Source organism: Pleurodeles waltl, chromosome 5, assembly GCF_031143425.1.
Source record: "Pleurodeles waltl isolate 20211129_DDA chromosome 5, aPleWal1.hap1.20221129, whole genome shotgun sequence".
NCBI classification, from domain to species: domain Eukaryota; kingdom Metazoa; phylum Chordata; class Amphibia; order Caudata; family Salamandridae; genus Pleurodeles; species Pleurodeles waltl.
In genome coordinates, this window is record NC_090444.1 from 157,944,307 (window position 1) to 157,962,450 (window position 18,144).

The 18,144-nt window shown below is 45.4% G+C and overlaps 1 protein-coding gene across 3 annotated transcripts in view; it reads right to left on the bottom strand.

Moving 5' to 3' along the window:
• DISP1 (dispatched RND transporter family member 1) overlaps window positions 1-18,144 on the bottom strand; it is a 499,375-nt gene that overhangs the window by 154,641 nt on the left and 326,590 nt on the right. The window contains exon 5 of one of the 3 annotated variants that reach the window (XM_069233844.1): window positions 8,907-8,972. The exons of the other annotated variants lie outside the window; for them this stretch is intronic. The gene's annotated coding sequence lies outside the window, so the exon portion shown is untranslated. The remainder of the gene's footprint in view (window positions 1-8,906; window positions 8,973-18,144) is intronic. 3 annotated transcript variants of the gene reach the window in all.

Sequence of the window (18,144 nt, forward strand, 5' to 3'; positions counted from 1 at the left end):
CAGTGGCAGTCCTGTGTAAGAATTGTCTGAGCTCCCTATGGGTGGCAAAAAATAAATGCTGCAGCCCATTGGGATCTCCTGGAACCCCAATACCCTGGGAAACCTAGGTGCCATATAATAGGGAATTATAAGGGTGTTCCAGTGTGCCAATTAGAATTGGTGAAAATGGTCACTAGCCTATAGTGACAATTTTAAAGGCAGAGAGAGCATATGTTCGGAGGTTCTGATTAGCAGAGCCTCAGTGACACAGTTAGGCACCACACAGAGAACACACATTCAGGCCACAACTATGAGTATTGGGGTCCTGGCTAGCAGGATCCCAGCGAGACAGGCAAAAACAAACTGACACACAAGTAAAAATGGGGGTAACATGCCAGGCAAGATGGTACTTTCCTACAGGTACATTGCCCTAATGAAAGCCTTAAATGTCACCAGTCAGCGATAGAGGAGGTCACAAGGCAAAGGGCAGGCAAAAGTCAAGACCAGCCAATTTCTACTTCTGGGGGCACCATTGTGCGCTAAGAATGATGCTCACCAAGATTTGTGGCATTCCCCTACTCCTCATGGTTTGGGTATTAGCAAGAGGTCCCTTTACTACACACAATACTCAAGATGGAAGACTTGGTTCAAACCCCTGAGGGGGATCAACTGTCTTTGAGAAACAATACTGGCCACATGCCAGAAATGCATCATCCCGGCCCTGTGCCACTATGGGAAGGCAATAGATGTAGCATACACATGAAAAATGTCCCTAAATTATCACCAAGAAAGCAATGAAACAAGGATATTATTTAATAGGGTCACCCACTGGATTAGATAGAATAGAAACTGTCAGTCTATAATAAGGTCTGACATTCTAGCTGCCAATCAGCACTATTACAGTGATGAATTTGACTATATGTCTCTAGATTTAGTCAGTGATGCACTTGGGGCTGGTGCAGTAAACTTAGATCAGCGTACTTCACCTCCTAAAGGGTCAATAAGTTCCTCTCACCAGGAAGGAGGATGGTACAGACCCTTAGTGGCCCTATTCTGATGTTTAATTCAGTGGAAACAAGACATGGTGATTCTAGACTGTACAACCCCCAGGGGAAGGTGGTGTTGCCAGGTCATGGTGGGAGGAGGGATTGCCTTCCCAAGCCAGGGAGATCAAGTTGACCCAAGTGGGCAAAAAGGCTGGAAAATTTGATGGTAAAAATTTGTCAACCGCTCTCAATGAGATCTCTAGATTTGATTGATCCACTATAAGCAGCCAGGAAAAGCCTCAAAATTCTATCCTGGAACTTAGCAGGTCTTAAATTGAAACTCAACTGTGAAGAATGGGGGAACCTCATAGATGAGGTTGATATATGTATTTTCCTGGAGACCAGGGCCACAGATTTGGTGCCCGGGGGTGGGGGGATGGAAGGCGGGACAGGACTGCTTCACAAATTTTAGCACTGGGGCGTCTCCCTCTATAGCCGGCCAGGTTGTTGGATGCATAATCATTATAATCATTTGGATAAAACATAAATGAATTGTTCCATTAAAAACATCACTTAAAATATAAAGACAGTTTTTGGCTTTAACACTCTCAACTGTCTAAGGGAAGGAATCTATTATTTTGGTAAATAAATACAATAGATTAACCGCTCAGACCCAGGACTCACCTACAATTTTGGCCCTGAATGAGTTCCTAGAAAATATTGAGGATGATGGCTGTCTGCTACGTGCTGGGGACTTGAATGTCACCTACAAACCTCTTGAAATGTTGTCAATCCTCACTGAGGACGAGGAGTGGGGGATCCTTCAACTGATCCAGCTTAGCTTTGTCAGAAATACCAAAGTGGCATTTCAAATAGCATCCCTTGCTTTAAAATATGTCCTAAGAGCCTGTATTGAATGCACTCACTGAGATCAAGATCTCAGTTACACTTTTAAGCCAGTAAAGTGTCAAACAAGGATTGATTACTTTTTGTTGGACACTTTGTATTTGTATCTTTTAATTAACATGTAGGTAATAAAGCGTTCAGATAGTAACCGTGATGCCTTGGCACTAGAATTGTATCACATTTTCAGTTCATCAGACACCAATAAAAGTGACCAAACTTGACCCTACAGTGCTGAGCAACAAAAGAAGGGGTAAGTGGTCCACAATCCCTCCTTGTGTCCACTTCCTTTGGGGAGGGGGGCACACTCCTATCCCTACTGGTCCCTGTCCTCCAGACCAAGATGGAGGATTCTGCAGGGAGGGGGTCACTTTAGCTCTGGACACCTTAGGGGTGGTCCCAGCTGAAGTGGTCACTCCTCCTTGTTTTTCCTAAGTTTCCTGCTGAACTGGCTGCCAAAAGTGGTGGCTTGCCCAGGGGCGGGCATCTCCACTAGCTGGAGTGGCCCGGGGCACTATAACACGAGGCCTGAGCCTTTGAGGCTCACCGCTAGGTGTTACAGTTCAAGTAGGGGGGAGGTGTGAAGCACCTCCATCTAGAGCAGGCTTTGTTTCTGGCCTCAGAGAGCACAAAGGCCCTCACCACATGGGGTCAGAAAATCATCTGCTAGCGGCAGGTTGGCACAGACCACTCAGTCCTACACTAGAGGATTGGGTAAAATACAGGGGGCGTCTCTAAGGTGCCTTCTGTGTGCATTTTTAAACAAATCCCACACTGACATCATTGGGGGTTTACTGTGCTCAGAAGTTTGATACCAAACTTCCCAGTATTCAGTGAAGCCATTATGAAACTGTGGCATTCGTAATGACAAACTCCCAGACCATATACTTAATATGGCCAGACTGCACTTACAATGTCTAAGAATGAACTTCAACACTGTAGGGGCATATGGCTCATGCAGCTATGCTCTCACCTGTGGTATATTGCACCGTGCCTTAGGGCTGTAAGGCCTGCTAGAGTGGTGACTTACCTAAGCCACAGGCAGTGTTTTGTGGGCATGGCACCCTGAGGGGGATGCTATGTAGACTTTGCCTTTTTTTTCTCCCCACCAACACACACAATCTGCAATGGCAGTGTGCATATGTTAGGTTAGGCGTCCCTTTGGGTGGCACAACACATGCAGCCCTTAGGGACACTCTCTGGTCACAGGGCCCTTGGTACCTTATACCAGGGACTTGTCTGTGTGCCGGAGGTGTGCCAATTGTGGAAACAATAGTCCATTTTTAGGGGGGAAAAAACACTGGTGCTGGGGCCTGGTTAGCAGGATCACAACACACTCTCAGTCATGTCAGCATTAATATCAGGCCAAAGGTGGGGAGTGGGGGGAGGGAGGGTAACAAATGCCAGTTTCCTACACTACCATACCACACAAATAGCCATGTACACATATGCACAACTTCATTCAAACCTTGGAGGATGTAATAGCCCTCTCAGGGCTCAGGAAAAAATGAAATTATGAATAAGCATAAACACCAGAAGGGCACCCTATGAACTCTATAGAGACAATTAGTCAAAAATAGGCAAGATTTCACCAAGAATGTGCTAGTCCTAGTAAACAATATGCGATATTGAACCATATTCAGTGTCAGAGGCAGCTACATCAAAACAAGCAAACCACAAAATGAAAATATCTCAAAGGAATATAAACTAGGTTAAATATATTTATTTTATTGTAATTACTGGGGATGTTCATAAAGCACAAGCCTAGCCCCAGAAGACAGTGGAAACTGAGTATAGCCTAAAGATACCTGACCAACGGGCAAGGATACAAAGACTTTCAGGAATGCTGAAATTGAAAACTCAGAATAATATTCATACAAATATACACAACATTGGAAACACAGCATCAAGGAGGGACGAGGTGTAGGAAAGAAGAATTACACTGTAGGATGGTGGGAGAATCCTAAGATGTTGTTTTCCTGAACTGCACCAATGAAGAACCAAGTCTGAGGTGGAATGAGGGATCATTCCAGACTCTCGGGTCCAAATGCATAGAAAGAGTGACGCTGAGAGTCTTTTAGTCAGGACTGGGATCTTACTAGTAATGAATTCATTGGACATCTGGAGTTTCAAGGTTCACTCATGTAGAGTGGGATATAAATTAGATTAATAACAGGCAACCGTGTAGTATGGTTCAATGCTGCCATTGAGTAGATCCTATGACATCACAAGGCTGTAGACCAAGCGGTTTGTAAATGCCATCAGAACCTCAATGTTAGAAATGGGGTCTTCGGTTGGCAGTCAGGTTACCCCCTGTCCAAGCAAGGACCCTCCCTCTAGTCAGGGTAAGTCACACACAATCCAAATTATCCTGTACCCACCCTCTGGTAGCTTGGTGATGGGCAGTCAGGCTTAACTTAGAAGGCAATGTGTAAAGTATTTGTGCAAACACTCATGCAATAACACAGTATAACACCACAAAAATACACCACACAGTGTTTAGAAAAATATATATTATTTATCTAGTTAAATGCAGGTCAAAACTATCAAGATTTGATAAGTACACGTTAAAATATCACTTTAGAGAATGATAAAATGAGTCTTTAGTCTTTAAAAAGCAACAAGTGTCTCTTACAAGCACAAAGTACCTGGTTTGCGTTCAAATTCTCTGCAAGGGACCACAGACGAGGAGATGCGTGGAAAACAGGGAGGTGTTCGTCAGTTTCTCCGGGTGCACACAATGCGTTGATAATTTTCCAGGGAGGGAAGGCTTTGCGTCGATTTCTGGCGCGCTGACTTGGATCCTCTTCGGGTTGCGGGGTTTTCAGGCGCCCTGGGGACGATGCAAAGAAAACCTGGGCATGCAGGATGAAGTCACAGGAGCTGCGTCGATCCGGTGGGCGATGCAGGGAAATTTCTGTCGCACGGCAGGCACTGCGTTGATTCTTCTTGCAGGAAGTCGGGCTGCATCTTTGGGCAGCCAGGCAGTTCCTCTTGGCAGGTTGCAGGGTCTGGTTCAGAGTTTCTGCATCAGTGGTATCTTGTCCAGAAGTGTCTGAGTTGGTAGGGTCAGAGGCTCTGTTACAATACCCAAATGTGCCTTTGAAGTGAGGGAGACTTCAAAGAGTGGCTTACAAGTGCACCAGGCCCCCTTTCAGTTCCATACTGTCTGCCAGGGCCCAGTAGGGGGTTTGGCAGTCCATTGTGTGAGGGCAGGCCACTGTCCTTTAAAATGTAAGTGTCGGGCCCTCCACCCTCCCAGCCCAGGAAGACCCATTCAGTTTGCAGATGTGTGCAGGTGTGACTGAGCATCCTGTGTTTGGGGCTGTCTGAGTGAAATGCACAAGGGAGCTGCCAGGCGTGGATTATAAGGCACAGAAGGATTTAAGTGCAGAGAAATGCTCACTTTCTAAAAGTGGCATTTCTAAAATAGCAATATTAAATCCAACTTCGGCAAGATTTTGTATTATCATTCTGGCCATACTAAATATGACCTTGTTACTCCTTTCAGATCAGAATCTACCACTCACAGTATATGAGGGTAGCCCTAATGTTAGCCTATGAAAGGAGCAGGCCTCACAGCAGTGTAAAACGAATTTAGGAGTTCTACACTACCAGGACATACAAACTACACAGGTATATGTCCTGCCTTTTACCTACATAGCACCCTGCCCTACCGGTTACCTAGGGCCTTCTTTAGGGGTGACTTATACGTAGAAAAAGGGGATTTTGAAGGCTTGGCAAGTACTTTTAAATGCCAAGTCGAAGTGGCAGTGAAACTGCACACACAGGCTTTGCAATGGTAGGCCTGAGGCATGCTTAAGGGGCTACCTATGTGGGTGGCACAATCAGTGCTGCAGGCCCACTATTAGCATTTAATCTACAGACCCTGGGCACATGTAGTGCACTTTATGGGTACTTACAAGTAAATTAAATAAGACAACTAGGTATGAACCAATGTCACCATGTTTTAAGATAGAAAGCATATGCATTTTAGCACTGGTTAGTGGTGATAAAGTGCGCAGAGTCCTAAAACCAGCAAAAACAGTGTCCAAAAGTGGAGGGAGGCAGGCAAAAAGTTAGGGGTGACCAACCTAAGGCTTTCAGGTCTAACACTCAAGATGGTAATACAGGACCACATTACATGTTACACATTATGCAATTTTTATATTGTACATTTACTTTTGGATAGTTAGGGTGAAAGAAATGTTTCTGCAAAGTCCACCTAAAATGGGCAATGACTGGAATTAGAGTATTTAGGTTTTATTTTTCATGAAAAAGTTGTTGATAAAGCAATGGTGAAGACCAGTGGATTTATGGTATATTTTAGTTAGTCTCTATCCCATAATTATTGATTTACCACATTTGCCACATAATTAGCACCACTGTTTGCAGATTTCACAAAACTGCTGTCTTTAGCTCAAATACATAAAAGTAATACTGCCAGAGAACGTGACATGATGCACATTTTTGTAGTATAATTTAGATAACCTTGCTGTGAAATGAGTCAAATATTTTTGATATTTCATGGTCCTTTGAAAAGTGTGAGAGTATATACATATATTTTACCTAATGACAATCACCAGTAGGTATAGTTATGTCCTAGTTTCCATAGAAAAAGGTTTTTTTGACTTGGCTAGATGTATGGCGCCGTCTGACAAATCTTCATGAAATTTCCCAAAATAAGTGTCCTCTAGGGTTTTGTTCTACATGGAAAGTTTCAGGGTGATCCGTCAAGCATGGGTAGAGAAGAAAAAAAAGGGGGGGGGGAGGGGGGGCAGTGTTCCCCATGTTAATTCTCATAGAGATTTTAGACACGGCTACAGCCCTAACCGCTGGACGGAATTACACCACATTTGCCAGAAATGTAGCTCTTGGCCCAGAAAGCGACCTTTTTTTGTTATTTGGTGTAAATACGTTCTGTAGTTTTGAGGGATTAAAGGCAATAGAAATGTCTATATCCAGGGATGCAGAGGCTCTGCAGATCCCAGAGATCTTAGGCTGAGATCTGATTGGCTGCTAACACTTCAACCAGGAAGTGTTAGCAGCCATTTTCAGACTCAGCTTGAGCCAAATCCCAAAAGAAAACGTAAAAAAAAGGGGGGGGGCAGTGTAGGAATACTTTAACTCCCTAGCCTTAGTAGTGGGGCCTCCCACAGACCCTGCCAAATGAGCTAAAAGGAAAGTAAAGGAGGGGGTCCACGCAGACCCCCGACCCCCAAGGATCACCACCTCCTCGGGGCCAATTACTATTTTAGAAAAGGGAGGGGGGTGTGGGACCCCGATACCGGGCCACATGTGGCCAGGGACCACTATCTCCCTGTGGCCAGCCCATGCTTTGGAAAGGAGGTGGACCAGTGGGTTCTTTTCGGTCATGTGCTGCTGAGACCAGAGATCTTGTTCTCCCTTTTAAAAACTACAAGTATGTAAAATGGCCTATGAGTCCCGCCCTTTTGGCCCCACCCCATAACCATTAATAGTATGCAGCGTCTTGCTGGCATTTTCTCAGGATGGTGGACAGCTGACTAAAAGGATCCCATGAGCACGATTCCTGCTGATTCGTTCCGCCGATTTATAGTTCCCAAAGGGCACAAGTTATAGGTACTTGAAATAACTATAACTACTGAATTTCTATGGTTTTGTGAGAGTAAATTCAAAACCTAATTATAACATCCCTGCAACCTTTGGTTTTGTAAGTGAATATACGCACAAACACATATACATACAGTACCCTTTCAGGCTTAAAGTGCCTGGCGTGGTAAACAGCTTTTGTCATTTTTCAGCTCGGCATAGATGGCACTTTTTAATCCTATGCTTAAAAACTCTACTAGAAAAACAGACAACTAGGTGAGCTGATTGAGTGTTGGTAGTGTTGCAGGGTGCTCCATATAAAGGAGCTGTTCGCCATCTAAACCTGGGAACTACCCATTTATATATTTATTACACAGTGGCGGTCACCACTGTATATTTATAAATAGGATGGCGCATCCATAGGAAATGGATTATTTGGTTTGGTAGTAACTTTGAAGATCATCACAAAACTCTCCCAAAAAGAAGTTAATCCACTTCAGCCCGAAGGTTTTGAAGTGATCTATTGAGCTTGTTTACTTAATCTGTTGTTGGGGGTGAACTCTTTTTTTTTTTTTTTTTTTTAATTCTTGCAGCACAGCATGCTCTGCTTTATCTTTAACTATGGCGACCGTACACACCACCACCTCCTGCCCGTCGTTCCATTTGTTATTGGTAGTTCACACTGTGATTTAGTATTTTTTATTTTTATTTATTTTAACCGTTTTGCACGTGGCGCTTATGTTTTCAGTCAAGTCCTTCCTGTGTTTCTTCTCTCTCTCACTGGTGAATTTGTGCCCTCACCTCTATGCATTATGAGACCAAACTTACGTTGTGCCAGCTTATGGCTGATGTCAAAACGTTACAGCTTTGTAAAAGGTCACTACAGCTTTTAAAACTCATTCTTACTCAGACCCCGAAAGAAACTGCTGTGTAGGTGTAAATATGTACCTGGACTGACGCTCAGTCTGGCATGTTCTGCATTTTGGACAGTCGCTGTATTGTGTCCTAGATTATCGCTGATTCAAAATATATATTTGAGATAATCGACAGAGTAACTAGGCAGATTCATGGGCCCGGAGCAGAGACCAGTGTGCATCGGCTTTGCCTTTTATCCGTCATGAAGTCAGTGTTGGCGAATGGAAAATAGGCTCTATGGTTACAAATTCTGAATGCGCTTTCACGCAGCTTTGTATATTTACTCGCCATTTACAGAATTTGCGCACAAGGTGCAGACTCTGCCTTTCATCTTTCGGAAGAAAATTAAATGAGTATTAAGCAAAACAGTTCCAGACACTAGTACTGCACTGTATTGATAAGGACAGTGTATCGGAAAGTACCTGCAGTGCGCTACACAGGAGGCACGTTTGGTGGCACATAAGAGACGCAAGGCCGAGGGCTCCCGCGAGAGCAGCGATGTACTGTGCGAACAATAGCCGCATCATATATTTGATGAAACGTGCACTTTACCTTCTTTAGGGACATGTGCCGTAATTGCAGATGCTGGTATTCTCCGACTCAATAGTTATTCCAAACCTAAACACATAGATAAAACACATTGTCAATTACAATGCCAATAGCTCTAACTCTCGCAAATGCAAGACCTATTGCATTGCAAATGTTTGTTTACCCTGTCGTCTGCGTCGCTCCTGCAGGAGTGAGAAGCTCTCACAAGTCCCCCAGTCGCTCATGCTGATTGGTTTGCCACAACATGAAGAAAAATGTGGTGGCCACCATTACAGGACACAGGGACTTGATTCCCACGTCGTGAAAATGAAAAACAATAACCTATAAGGAGGCAGGGTAGGGGGTACAATGACCCTTTTCACCATATGGGGGGGGGGGGGGGGGGTGGGGGGGGGGTCACAGAGGGACCCCACCTGGGCCCAAATTAAAAACAAACAAAAAAAGATGGGTTGCCGCGATCCTGCGGGTGTCTAGCAGGTGCCTGGGTGATCCCCTTACTCCTGCAAGAGTCCCGCAGTTCAAAAAACTATTTTTAAAAATTGGGGTTGGTGTCCTTTGAAGCTGGTCAAGTCCTGCGGACAACCCCACGCCACATACAGCCAAAGCCATGGGCGTCGGTGAACTGGCATAGTTACACGTAGCAATGAAATCTTACTTTACGTTAAAACAAATCCTACAAATTCACTGGAAGAAAACAAAGGTTAAAGTTAAGTAAAAAATGTCAGTTTAAGTGTAACAGAAAAACCTGAAATTCACTAGTTATAGTTAAATGAAGTAACTATAACTCATTCGCTTGCCATGCATTGCTTACGACCTTGTATATTACATCACTCACACGTTCAATTACATCACTGATGACAATTGAAATACCATCATTCATGACATCACTGTGCACAGCGAGGGCATGAGTTATAGTTTCTTCAGTTAACTTTAACCAGTGATTGATTGTCAGTGTATTCTTAGTTTCAAATGTTATGTTGAACTGACATTTTCATTCACCTATAAAGTCATTTTAACTTGGAAACTGATGTTGCTCTTTCATAGTAGGGTAGATGTGAGCAATTCTCTGTATTTTAATTACTCCACCCGAAGCATGACGAATGGTTTTGATTGGTGAGGATTCTGGGAGACTAGTGTGCAGCAGTTTGTCACTGTTGATGAGAGAAGACTATGGGTGGATTAGAAGTTCATAAGAGGAAGAAAAGCTCAATTTTGTTATTTAACAATATCTTGAACCGTGCTGGCTGGGCTTTTTCTTGATTTGGTCCTTAAAATGGCAGAGATGAGTCAATCATAAAGCCTGCTTGACTTATCAGAAGATGAAACAATGGTGAAGGCATCATTTCACTTCATTATTTTTAGCCACTCATGGAAGAGGGACATATCGGTTTTGCCATTAAGGAAGAAAAACTCAGTCTTGGGGTGAGTTTCAGAACAGACGTAGTAGAGACATTCAGGAGGAGGACCTATATGTGATGCTGCTTATGAATGACAGGTGATGCGAGAGCAGGGAAGGATAACTGGTTGCAGCATAAGTTCAAGGGAGGTAGTGGGATGTGGTTAATCGGGGGAGCAGGGTGGGTTTACAGAAAGGAGGGGGACTAAGGGGGGCTGGTGCTTGACAAATAAGGGGCACGAGCTGGCTGCAAAGCGGAGTACTAAGGTCACTCTCCAGAGAAGTCTGGTCACTTCTAAGAAAGGCCATTACTAAAAAAACGTGTTCTTGTCCAGTCAAGTTGCACAGCTAAAGTATTATTCATGAGGGAGATGTATAAGCAATAGTTGCATCTTTACTGAAATGTTGAGCTTTTCTCAGGCAACCAGAGAGGTTAGAATCCAGACATTAATTACTGTGGTTTGCCTGCATTCTAAGCTCAGTGAAAGACTAAAGCGGGCCATGGAGTAAGCAAGGTGAGATGCTTTGTATAGTTGCTTGTCAAGAGGCAAGTTTGAGGAGGATGGTGCTTAAAAAGACCTGACAAACATGCAAATTGTCTATCTACGCTCAATGCACTACTGCATGCCATGGATAACTGAGGGTGGGTAAGTTCACTGCACAGGACAATAAGAGGTCCCGTCCTGGGCAGGGACTTACCATGGTGGACTCAGGTGGAGTCAGAACTAAGGCCCCATGGTAAAGTCAATGCCTAATCTACCCAGAACAACGTCTACCTTGGAATATCATTGTTCGGCACAGCACTGCTGTTATAAATTGAACCACTGGCCGTTTTTTAGCATAATCCACAATATGTTTTATAAAACATGCTTTCATGGTGGCTTTGAGGTGGAATGTCACCTGAATACGTGTTGCATTACTGGCATTGATTAGGCAGCAGTCTTAAGTTTTGGAAGTAACAGACAACGAAATGCTAGTGCATCCCAAGCGTTCACATACGGTCAAGACTCAGGGTAACCTCACCAATGCATAATAGATATTCTACAACTTTAAAAGAAGGTGCAATGAGGGTCATAGCTGCCAGATGCACATCGAATGAGAGCTCACCCCCACATGCAGCCATTTTTAGACAGGTTTACATATAGAAGGTACATGGGTTGTCTCTGACGTGGCTTGTCTCAGTATTTGGCTATGATTGTAACCGACTAGGAGCCAAAAAATGTAGTGTACAAATATTACACAGTTGTGTGATTTACCAAGAATAACACTGTTGAACTGGGTAGATGGAAAATCCCACTACTGCCAAGAAGAATTTCCACAACGGGATGGAAGCCGTCGCCGCCTGGATGAAGGGCAGCTGTCTCAAGTTCAACTCTGACAAGACCGAGATCCTCATCCTGGGACCATCCACATCAGCCTGGGATGACTCCTAGTGGCCATCGACCCTCGCACCCCGCCACCCCAACAAATCACACATGCTACCTCTGCTTCATCCTGGACTCATCGCTCACCATGACCCGCCAAGTCAACTCAGTCGCATCCTCCTGCTTTCACACACTCAGACTTCTACGGAAGATCTACAAATGGATCCTAAAGAGCTGCCGCAAAACCGTGACTCATGCCCTGGTTACCAGCATACTCAACTATGGCAACGCCCCCTACGCCGGTACCACCCTGAGGAAACTAGAGGCACATCCAAATAGCCTCTGCCAGACTCAACATGGACATTCCCCGCTGCAAACATACCTCCAGTCACCTAAGAGATCTCCACTGGCTTCCTATCGAGAAGAGAATTAACTTTAAGCTCCTTGTCCATGCTTACAAGGCCCTTCACGACCTAGGACCCGCCTACCTCAACCACTGCATCGCCTTTTACTCCCCCACCAGACCTCTCCGCTCAACAAGCACTAGCCACCCTACCCAGCATACAGAAGACCTTGGCTGGTGGAAAATCCTTCACCTACCTCGTGGCAAACAGCTGGAACACCCTGCATCTCAGTCAGTCAGCATCGCTCTACATCAATTCAGGAAGGACCTTAAAACCTGGCTCTTCAACTGAAGCTCAGAGGAAAAACCCCTTTAGAGCCTTGAGACCCTAACGGTTGAGTAGTTGCACTTTATAAAGCCTGATTTGATTTAGATATCAACGAACAGCAAACATCTGTCTGTCCGAATCAATACAAATGGTGTTTGGTAATCAGCTCAACAACAAATCTTAAAGAATAGGGCCCCTACTCCCGGGCTCTTCTTTCACATATTTTGTTTTTCATCTTTCATTTGTCACTCCTTATCTTTTTCCATTCTTCATGTTCTAGTTCCACTCAACAGCTCTTTCTACCATTGTCTATCTTTTCCCCGCCTTCAGACTATCTCTTCAACCTGCCCCATCTTTCTCTCTCTCACTTCTGGTTTATCCAGTCTCATCGTTCCTCCTGAAGTCCCGCCAGTTTTAGGTAACACAATATTGGAAAAACACCTCCAAAATCGGGGCGATTGTTTGACAATGTAATAATTTCCCAATTCCAATAATTGTACCTATGCAATAAAATTATGGAGTAATTTCAGCAGTTTGAGAGAGATTTGGCGACAACTTTAATTTCCTGCCAATATTATTTAATGATGTATCATTCAGTGGAATACATAAAAAAATTCAGGGACACTCAATCAACGAGGGGTGTCTTCTGGTGGCAGGGGGTCCTGTATCAATTGCCTACAACCTATTTGAATTCTGAATGAGACTGCAGTTGTCCAAAACTCCACACTAACCACTGCTCCCTACAAACGTGCCCAATGACTCCGTTTTTAGGTGGGCCAGTCTTGATATTTTGGGACTGTGAATGCGGTCATGCTGGTCTTGAATGAAGTGTGAAGAATGCATCTGCTCTAAACACTGAACCATCCTGTGCACACAGGCCCATAGTCTAACATTCTCTCTTTAGGATTGAAGATTCTGATGCTGAGACCTATCAATTTAATTGGAGGGACAGGACCTTTCTAAACTCACAATAGCACTCATTACAAACTTTTGCTTTTGTCTCAATTAATCAATCAGTGACTTCTAAAGTGTGGCTGATCGCCTGTAGGGTCTCAAAGCACGTTTGTGGGCGTGCTGCTCAATTGAAGAACCAGGTCTTGAGGTCCTTCCTGAAGTGCTTCAGTGATGCGGTCTTCTGGTAGCCCAAACACCACTTGGAACGTCTCCCTTCTGCATGTCTGTCCAGTGGCCAGAAACAAGTGCTGCAGCTAATGCCTGTGCAGGATCTCTGGCCATGAGATCAGAACCAGGATCAACTGCAGGGGACTAACGGTAAGTGCTGACTTAGCGATAAGCAGGTTTGAGGCTCCCGCCAGTGACTTTCTAGACAGTCCTGGTGACACTGCCAGCATTGGTCACGTGTCTGCTTCTCATATCCATTGAGTCTGTTCTCCTGCCTCCTCCTGGGAGCATGCACAGGCCCCACTAGACCTTTCCCGTCTGAAGTGGTAGCCATAGAGACATTCTGCACATGATATGTATAGGAAGCACCTATCTGGATCCTGCCTGGACTACCCTGCGTTGAAGGCAGACTTTTATAGGGCAAGTCTGCTGTGAATTGGCATTTGGAGGTCATGCATCAATTGTGATTTGTAGGTCATGATCTGGCAGGTCTGTGTCAAGAGAGAAGCGTGTTCAGTGATTAAGAGGTATTTAGGATTTATTGTCACAAGACATTAGGAGTCTTGGAACAGTGGGGTCTCTTTGTTCACAAGACACTTGGGAAGGAGAACAATGGAGCCTGGGTTGGAAACGGCAACACTGGGATGTAGGTTTTCTATATTCAGGTATTCCTGTCTTTGTGTTACTGGGAGGGCTCACCATTCTCCAGATTAGGTTTGGGGGTTACGGTTGTTTGGGGGTATGTCATAGGAGATGCTGCCACACACCACAGGTACTATCCAGGCTGGATGAGAGCGTACACAAGCGTGGGCTGGGAACTCAGCAGGTGTTACGACATATGAGGAGGGATCTGGGCCAGCTAGAACTTCCCACTTTTAATGCTTGTATTCACACCCCCCCTCCCTTCAAAATACATCCTTGTCAGAAAACCCTGTAACACTTCTTACCATCCATTTGGAGTTGTCTCTGAAGTCGAACAGTGTTCAAGGATGGGTACCAGAATTGGCATGGGTTTGGCTTCATGCAGAAATGCTACGTAGAGAGCAGCTGCTTAGTCCCTAACAGAAACATAACCTCACTTACAAAAGTAGAGCAACAGCTGCTCTTAAAATATGACCATCCTTGTAAAAGCGGATCCCAGAGCAGTAATGCACAGGGCACTTGAACATGTGTTGCCGCTCTTATTCCAATGGGACTTGACGTCACTCCGAGCAGGAGCACACATGGAGCTTGGGTTCTGGTGTGAAACATTATAGGAATTCCGAGAACGGGCATCAGGCTGCCTGTGGAAAACACAGTGGGAGTCGCAGAACTGTGGTGCCATTATTACATTTTGGGAAACAGAATATTACTGGAACACAATCATGCCTCGTAAAAGGAGTCCTATCATTTCGCATTAGCATCACTTGAGAATGGACAAAGATGTGCGTTTTTCAACTTGTGGCCTGCTAAGTCAATGGAAGGGGGTGGGCCATGAAATGCTTGCCACATACTATTCCAGCAGCAGGCATCAGCAGACTCACCAAAGCCTGTTTGTTTCGACAACAAAAGCACAAACAGGCTCCGGGTTCCTGGCAGTGGCCGCGCTCCCCCCATATCTGAGAAGTAGGTCAGGCTTGGTGGCCATCGCCGGCACCTGCGCTTCTCCTTCCGACTGCCCTCTTCTGTGCAATACTGTACCCTTTGGGGGGCAATGGGGCATGATGCACTGGGGCAACACCGAGGAAGTTGCGGCGGCCAGAGGAGGGAGAGCACAGAGCTCTAGGGGCAGATGTGAGACAACATCTAACTCGTGGTACAGGTCTCACCAGCCCAGTCACACCCTCGACTCCATCTACAACTGCTGCCCTAACAGTTGACTAAGTGAATGAAGTCAGTCACAACCCAATATCGCGATAATGCCTGGAGATTCTGCAGCACCCTGAAAGTAGAAGATTCCCTATTTCTGAACAGTGTGCAGCAGGGGTAACCCCAGCACTGATCTGCAGCCTCCCCTCGCTCTACGGTGAATTTTAACAAAATCACATACATTATTAAAGCCGGCCAACTGGTGCGTGGTAGGGGGCTTCACCCCCCTAAACAGTGCAAGTGCAAACTATCATTCGGAAACACAGTTTCCATTGTGAGGGAGGGAGCTCAAGCAATAAAGATCTGATCTCCACGCGGGCTAATCATTAAACAGGATGAACTTTTTATGCAACACGATTCCTCTCAGACTCTCTGCTCCCAATCCGGTTCTTTTTCGGAGAACTCCAAGGAAAGCCGAGTTTTTTTCTGTAGCCATTCCCAGAGGTGGACTTTCACGGCCCGCGGAGTGTGATGTCGGGTCAAGCGGGGTGTGGCCACGGCGGATCCCATAAACCGACTGTTTTTTTGGAGCAGGGACTGATGCACACACGGCAAGAAACGGCTTCAAAGGCCCCGGGCCAGAGGGAGGGTTCGTGCATTCCAGGTTTTACAACCCCGGGCAGCCCGTCACTCGTGTCATGCCTGGCATGCTGGCAGCCCCGGGGCACAAAGCTCAGTTTCAAGGCAGACGCTGGAGATAGCCCCAAAGGGACGCGCCGGGGTATTTTTAAACTCGTTAATTGTCCTTAAAATGGAGGCAACATATTCTAGGTGTCCTGGCAGGATCAAAACAAGAGACGTCACAACAAAAGCCGTGCACTTCGAAATAAACATGTCAAACACAATTATTTGCCTAAAGTTAAAAAGGCGAACGCGTACTTAGTTTACTGAAACAGCTGTTTGATAGCGGTTTCTAGATAGCTCGTCTTTCGACGCGCTGTAAATCACAGGTACTCATTTACACCAATGTAACGGTGCTCAATTTACCTAACACCGGAGGGGTCGGGGGGGGGGGGGGGGGGGTTGGGGGCAAGGTTCGGGTGCCGGGATTCAAACGCATGACCTGCTGATTACTACCGTGTTAAGTGCGAGACATCTGGACGAGTTCTGATGCTTTTGGAGAGGATACATGTGACCCTGGCAGGGTTCCTAACATAGGCCACTGATAGTGCCAAAGGGACAGAGAAGGCGGCCAGGGAATATAGCCAGAGGCAAGAGAAAAGGGAGTCCTGCTTTTCAAATGCTCCCAACACTTCTCACGGGAAGTGTGTTCCAGAGGGAGGAAGCGAGCAGCGAATGCACGACAACCTTCATGTTGGATTTTAAACAGAGCGAAGGTCAGGTGGGCAGTCAGCGGGGCACAAAGAGTGACTCTTCCGTAGGGAATGATTTTGCCCTTGTTCACTATGGTTATCAGGGCGCAGGGGGCACGGAAACCCTGGCTCTCACGGGCAGCCAGGGGCGTCAACAGAGCAACTCATTCCGAAATGCCTGGAATACGTTCAATAAAACGGGGCGTCCAGAAAGAGTGCGCAGTAGTCTAGACTGCTGACTGCCGACGCGGTCACAGCTGAGGTGTCCATCACAAGAGCCCGGGGAACATCAACAGAAACTGCGGAGACCCGAGGGCCCATAGGCAGTTCAGCATAGCAGCCCGAGCCCACTTTCAAGGCAATGAGAGGGGCACCACCTGGATTAAAAGACCAAACTTCAGGGACACTTAGTCCCATCTGCCACCAACAATCAGGAGCTCAGTTTTCTGTTTAACCCCTCTCCCATTCAGTCATATCCATCTATGTATATAACTATACACGTTAAAAAACAAGAAATTGTTGTTTCGCTAATATATTTGGCACTGTTTCCTCAACCTGTATGGAATCTGCCAGAAGCTTGGCCCATCCAAGATCAGGTCATTATTTTCAAATTTCGTGCCGCCCCGGCGACTGATAGGATTCCCAGAAGGGAATGAACCTGGCGGGGGAAATTAGCTACAGATAATGTGAATTTAACACAAGAGGGCATTGGAAGGAGTATTTATTTTATTACAGGTTTTTAATTATGAACACTTTGGAAAACAGAGGGCAGACACTTTAAAATAATATAATAATATATATTTGATAATAGTGGGACGTAGCAATAATAGAGAGCAAAATGACTTAATAAACAGAGGGGATCATAGAAATAAGGGTTAAAGTGTTAGGATGGAAAGTACACAGGTCAAGAAACTCAGTTTAAAAGGAGGAACATCAAGGAATGGACGAAAACCCAAAAGGGAGCTTTCATAACGAAAAATAAAATAAGTTTTTAAAATACAGAGCTTCATAATATACCTCTTCATATTTCTAACTGCTGTAAGTGATATCTTCTATTACCCAATTTCTGGTACTAAGAATACTTAAAAGTACACAAAGATGTAACAAATCAGAAATGCGTTTGGGAGATAATCTATCATCAAAACAAACCATCAGTATCAGAGGGGAGGAGGCTGGCTTCGGTATCAGCTGCCCGATTACGATTACAAACGACGAGATACGTCAGAGAGGCGCTTCAGCGGCTCATCTGCAGCAGTGGTATGTCTATCCTCGCCCAACACAGAGGGCCACGGCTGCTGTGGAAACAAGACACCTGCTGGTTGAAACAAGGGGCAACTGCAGCACTCGGACTTTAACACAACCCTTAACATTGCCAATATGGGCGCTGGTATACAGTGGCGGCCCGTCCTTTAGGGCGGAGGGGCCACGCCCCCCCACCTTTTGCCCCTCATGAAGAGTGTCTGTCAGGCTGAACAAAGGTCAGCCTGACAGACACTCTCCATGTTCAGCTCAGGCAGCCAGGTGCAG